Raw genomic sequence first — 6000 nt, 5'->3', positions numbered from 1 at the left:
GTGCAGGCTCTGGGAGGGAGTCTGGGTGCAGGCTCTGGGCTTGGGCAGGTGTTTGGGCTGCAGGAGGGGGTGGGGTTGGTGCTTATCTTGGGCGGCTCCCGAAAGTGACCAGCACATCCCTCTGGTAGTGTCTCCTGGGTGGGAGGGGCAGGGCATCTCTGTGCTCTATTGCTCCTGCTCATAGGCATCGCCCTCACAGCTGCCATTGGCCACAGTTTCTGTTCAATGGGAGCTGTGGAGTTGGCACATGGGGGGGCAATGCACGGAGACTCCCTGCCCCCCACCCTGCCCAGGAGCTAGAGGGATGTGCCGGCTGCTTCTGGGAGCGGTGCTGAGCCAAGGCTGGTAGGGATCCTGCCTTAGCCCTGCTGTTCTGCCTGTGCATAAAATTTCCCAGTTTGGCTGCAGTAACTTCTGGAATATAGAGCGCGATTCTGGTAGAATCCCAGCAAAACCGGGCAGATTGGCAACCCTAATTGCACCACTGTATATACTTGAAAGATACTGAAATGAGACATGTAGAAACTTCAAAGAGAGAAAATCCCTATTATGGCTTTACTGAAGTAGGGAAAGCAGGATGAAGCTTATTCTGATCAAGCAATTGGAGAAGGAAAGAATGCAAAGCTCTGTGGCATTTTTGTTAGTTTCCTTGTGATGACCATCTTATTCCCTTTCTAGTATTTGCAAAAATTACCAAATGATATCTTTCCTATATGGTAAAAGGTGAAAACACTTCAGCATCTACTGAATCAAGATTGAATGTTTGACTAAAATCACTTGGTGAGGTTCTATAGCCTCTGTTATGCAGGAAGTCAGATTATCTAATCAAAATGATTCCTTCTGGCCTTAAAATCTATTAACCTGTCCAATGAACAGATTTTTTTTTAAATCCATGTTTGATGAGGCAACTATTGGTTGCTTCAATTTCATTGATACCAGAAAGCAATCCTAGTTGTGTTTTACATCAAAGCCAGACGACAAAAAATAAAATTCTTCACTTGAATTAAGAGGGAAATTAGTGGGGCTTTTTTGTTTGTTTGTTTTTACTCAAAGCCAAGGCTCATTGAAAATATGCTATTAAATATTTATAATTGCGTCCTCCGCCCCTCTCAGTAGAATATTTAACATTAGCGAAAACAAAGGCCAAAACTTAAAACACTGGGCGTATTTATTGAGTTCCCTATGCAGTTCATCAGAAGACTAAGTGGACAAAGTACCACAAAGAAAATGGATGAATCAAATAGAAGTTGGAGTCCTGTGTTCTTGTTTATGATATCTGACCTTGAACCAGAAGTTTAGTGTGAGTGGGCAAATATATCAAAAGTGGATAAAGGTATTTTAGGCTTGTTAAATATTATTTCCCAGCATTTATCTTAAGTGCAATAATATATATAACTTTTAGGAGTCATGTACATCCTCAAAACCCATTTGACCTGAGTTACTTTATTGCTCCTAAACTAAACTTGAAACATACTATGTAGAGAAAATGTCATACAATATTTAATTTTTAAAATATACATATTATGTAACTACATATGGCATATTATTTCAGCTCTGATTAAGATTCCTTTGACTAAGACCTGGAATATTCACACATATGCTTCACTTTATCCTTGTTAGTTGTCACTGGAATCTACACATCCAGATATTCTTAGCCAGGAATGAATGCCTGTGTTGTCTGGGGAAGTGCTGTTACTGTAGCACTAAAAAATGATATTGTTCTCTATAATGTGTGGTTTCAGAGTAGCAGCCGTGTTAGTCTGTATTCGCAAAAAGGAAAGGAGTACTTGTGGCACCTTAGAGACTAACAAATTTATTAGAGCATAAGCTTTCGTGAGCTACAGCTCACTTTTTAAATGCATCCGATGAAGTGAGCTGTAGCTCACGAAAGCTTATGCTCTAATAAATTTGTTAGTCTCTAAGGTGCCACAAGTACTCCTTTTCTTTCTATAATGTGTGTGTGTTTCTTTTTTTTTTTTTGGTGTGTGTGTGTTAATCTAGCATCTACATATATATTAAGTGTGTGCCTGACACAAAGCAGGGTAGATGCCCCAGCTCTGTATTTCCAAACTTCTGTGTTTTTTAATCTGGAATTCAGACACTGAGTGTAATGAAGGTTTTTATTTTGTTGCTGTTGCAAGATTAGCCACCTACTTTTAAACTCCACTGTGTGCTATCCATCAAGTAGTGTTTTCAGTCAGGTGGTTTACAGTTTTTAACTTTTTGCAGAGCTTTTTTTGAGCTTCCATCAATGCTTACAGGTCTCAAGCTGTCCTTGACTGTTAAGGGTGAAGTTTATTTATGTAGAAAAATAAAAGCTCTCTCTCATTAGGCAAACCGAGTGGTAAATAAAATGGTTAAGAAAATATCCTTCTTTGTGGCCCTAGACTTTCCAACATTTCCAGACTCTAAAAATGCAATCAACTTTGGCAGTCAGCTAAAATAGCACTTTATGGGTATGGATTGGATATTTTGTGTGTCATACAAGACATTTCTATGCTTCCAAAGCTCCCATAAATGAGGACTAATTCAAGCATCTTCAGACTAGATGATTCTCTGTCCTAAAAGTGATTGTTCCAGCTCGCATAGATGGGAAAACAATCTCTGTGTTTAATAAAAAGGAATCACAATGCATAAGGACTTGAAGTCCAGCATTACCTACTGTATGACATAGTCAAATGGCTGGGTATGAGCAACTCTTTTTTGGCTTGCCTCTGTGAAAATCCTCTAACTAATGCAATCAAGAATAATTATTGCACCATTTGCTTGTGTTTATGCCATATGAGAGAGCTCTGGGCTTATTAAGCATTGCAATTCATCCTGATTGCTACCAAGTAATCCTTTGCAGACTTGTAAATCAAAACTGTGGCTAAATTTCAGCAACATGATTGTCATGTTTTTCAAAGTTTTCTAATTAAAACTTTATGAACATGCAATTAAAGAGAGAACAGTTTTCCTGCTCTGCAAATTAAGTAAACTATGGAGCCTCAGCAAAAATGAGACTCTTTTGTATTTGCTTTTCTTTAAAAAAGAAATTTATAGTGGGTTGTTTTGGGCTTTTCAAACTGTTTACTACATTTGTCTGTTAAACCCCCTACCATGGTTGACTTAGCAGTATCAGCTTTATGAGCAATGCTCTTTGGCTAGACCTTCTAAACTAGGCTGCAATTGTAGGTACACAGGTGGATATCACTGTTTTACACTTGGCTAAAATAAATGTTTTTAAAAAGAAAATTATATAAAGTGCTCTGTGGTACAAAATACTGTTGTTTTTTTTTTAAAAAAAGCCCCCAAACCCATCAATCAAGAATTTTCTTTGTGAAATAAATCTTTTCAAACTGAGTGAAAGAGGTTATTCTAAGTCTATGGAGAAATTAAACTTACATACAACTAAAGGAGCAGGAAAACAAAATTACTGTAGATCACTTAGATTAGATCCCCTAATGTTTCTGTAAAGGAGTTGAGACAAATATTATATAGATCATACTGAAGCTGCCACATTGAGGATATCTTTTGGGTCACTTGGTAAACCCTACAGACCATGAAGGACCTGGTTTGAATTTTGGCTCTGATCATGTGCAAACACACATTAGTCGATTCACTAATTGAGTAAATTGCTGCCAATTAGTAAAGTTGGGCTGCTATTTGGCAAACAGACAAATCTCAAAATAAAAAAATAAATCATTTCAAAGTGCTCCATCCGATCTCAAAATAGCCTCCCGAGTAATAAAGAAAGGAATAAATGCATGATATATGGCAAGGGGGGGGAAACTTACTGACCTCCCAAGCTGCATTAGGCAACCTTCAGGTGTTGAAGAGCCAGGATGCACCTGCCAGGGCTCGGGCCTTCAGCCCTGTGGGAAGAGGGGCCTCGGGGCTTCAGCGCCACAGAAGGAACCTGCCCATGCTCAGAGCTTCAGTCCCACTCCTGCTGAAGCCCTGAGCCCTGGCAGGCTCACCCCACATGGCTGAAGCCCCAAGACTCCCCTCCCCATTGGGTAGAAGGCCCAGAGGTGGCACATGGGGGGGCCTCATGTGGGGCCATGTGCTGCCCCCGATTTTTGCCTGTGTTTGATGGACCCACTTGGTCCCATGGTGCCGCCCGGCCCCCTCCCTGCATGGCAACTCCTGGAGCTGGCAAGCTGCAGCCATGGGGAGAGGCAGCGGCAAACAGCTGGGAGCTACAGGGAGAGCATCTGCTTATGCTGCTGCCTCTCCACACAGAACTAACACCTGGGAGCTGCAGGGAGGGGTGGCGGAGGTAAGAGGAAGGTGCTGGGGGGGGGGGAGAAATGCCTGAAGTGTTGGGGGGCACAATTTAAAGATTTGTGCCTCCCCAGCTCTCAACAGGCACCAGTTGTCTCTGGCAGAAGCCCCTAGTCCCACCACGCTGCTGCAGGGCAGAAGCCCCAAGCTTTTCCTCATCCACCCTCATCTTATAGATAGAAAATGGGCATGGAGGCTCCGTGAGCCTCACTTTAATTGTAAAAGAGCTGCATCAGACTTGTGAGCTGCAGTTTGACCATTGCTGATATATGGGATGGCTCCCCTTCTTTCTCCTGCTGAAATGACAATCTGAACTATTAGATTGCTACAGGTAAAATTCAGAACCAGAGAAATTAGAGATGGTGAAGACTACTGTTGTTATCTCCTGGACAATGCAGGATGTCACATGACCATTTCCTTTGTGTGCAGCAGTTGCAACCAAGACAAGAGAGATTGATTTCTTAATTGCAAGCTTGATGAAAATACAAAGGAATGTGTTTGTGCGGGGGTTGGAGGGGTGTTACAATGAATATACAAGAGTTTGTTCACAGGGGTTTATATCATGGATGAATTAGCTTCATGCAGCTCTAACTATAGCATGTGTTAACATATCAAAATAAAATGTGTTCTTAAAATAAACAAAAATCAGACCACCCGTCCTACTCTCCCCCTTCTTTGCCTCTAGCTTCCCTACTTTCTACAAGTTACACTAGCAATAATGTTGTTGCCTGTGGGTAAAATCCTACTGTTCTTATTCATTACTCAAAAACTTCACTGATAGCATTGGCAGAATAAACACTGAGCAAGTCGACAGGATATGGCTTGGAGAAGCAGTATCCAGTGACTGGGTGACTGGACACGAGATCTGCAATCTCTTCCCAGTTCTGCCACTGACTTACTATGTGATCTGGGGCAAGCCACTTCCTCTTCTGTGCCTCCCACCTTTTGTTTCTATTTAGATTGTAAGCTCTTTGGGTCTCTTCTTATTCATGATTTTTCACTATGCTAGTGTCTAGGAACCCAAGTCATGGTCTAGGGCCCCATTGTGATAGGCTCTGTGTACACACAACAGAAAGACACCCTTTCCACAAAGGCACTGTGCAAACACAGAGTAAGAGCCTATCACAATGAGATCCTGATCTCAGGTGGAGCCCCTATGTGCTACTGTATTACAGTTAATAATAATTGGCATGGAAAATTGCAGCCCACATGGCTTAATTTTGGCAGAGTTGTAAGCAACTGAAAACAGGTTCTAGGTGTCACTACCTGCACTTCATATAATATTCTATTTACAATATGTGGAAGGGAAAAAAGTTGAATAATTAGTGCAGGCAATTGGCACTGAGTTACATTGAAATTGAAAAGGCATTATAAAAAAAGACTTCCTTTGCACTTTTAAGTATATTGTGTTCATAAGGGCAATGCAAAAAGGAATGTGATAAGTTTCCTTCATTTATTAATCATCTAGATCAAGTTTCAAGCCATTATTTGCAAATAGAAAAGAGAGACATCAGGAAACAATCAGATCATGAACATCTTGCAATGTCAAACTGTACAATTTTTTTATTTGTATTTTTCAGTTTTCATAGTGTATATATATATATAATGATCAATAACTATGAATTTCACAGTGTGAATGAGCTCTTAGTTACACTAAATCTATACCAAGAAATCCTAAGAAAATCAATACTGTGATCTGGTCCCTTCATTCCTTCTGCAGATGTTTGCTCATTC

Source organism: Dermochelys coriacea, chromosome 4, assembly GCF_009764565.3.
Source record: "Dermochelys coriacea isolate rDerCor1 chromosome 4, rDerCor1.pri.v4, whole genome shotgun sequence".
Lineage (NCBI taxonomy): Eukaryota > Metazoa > Chordata > Testudines > Dermochelyidae > Dermochelys > Dermochelys coriacea.
The sequence above is the reverse complement of the archived record's forward strand: the minus strand, read 5'-3'. Positions refer to the sequence as shown.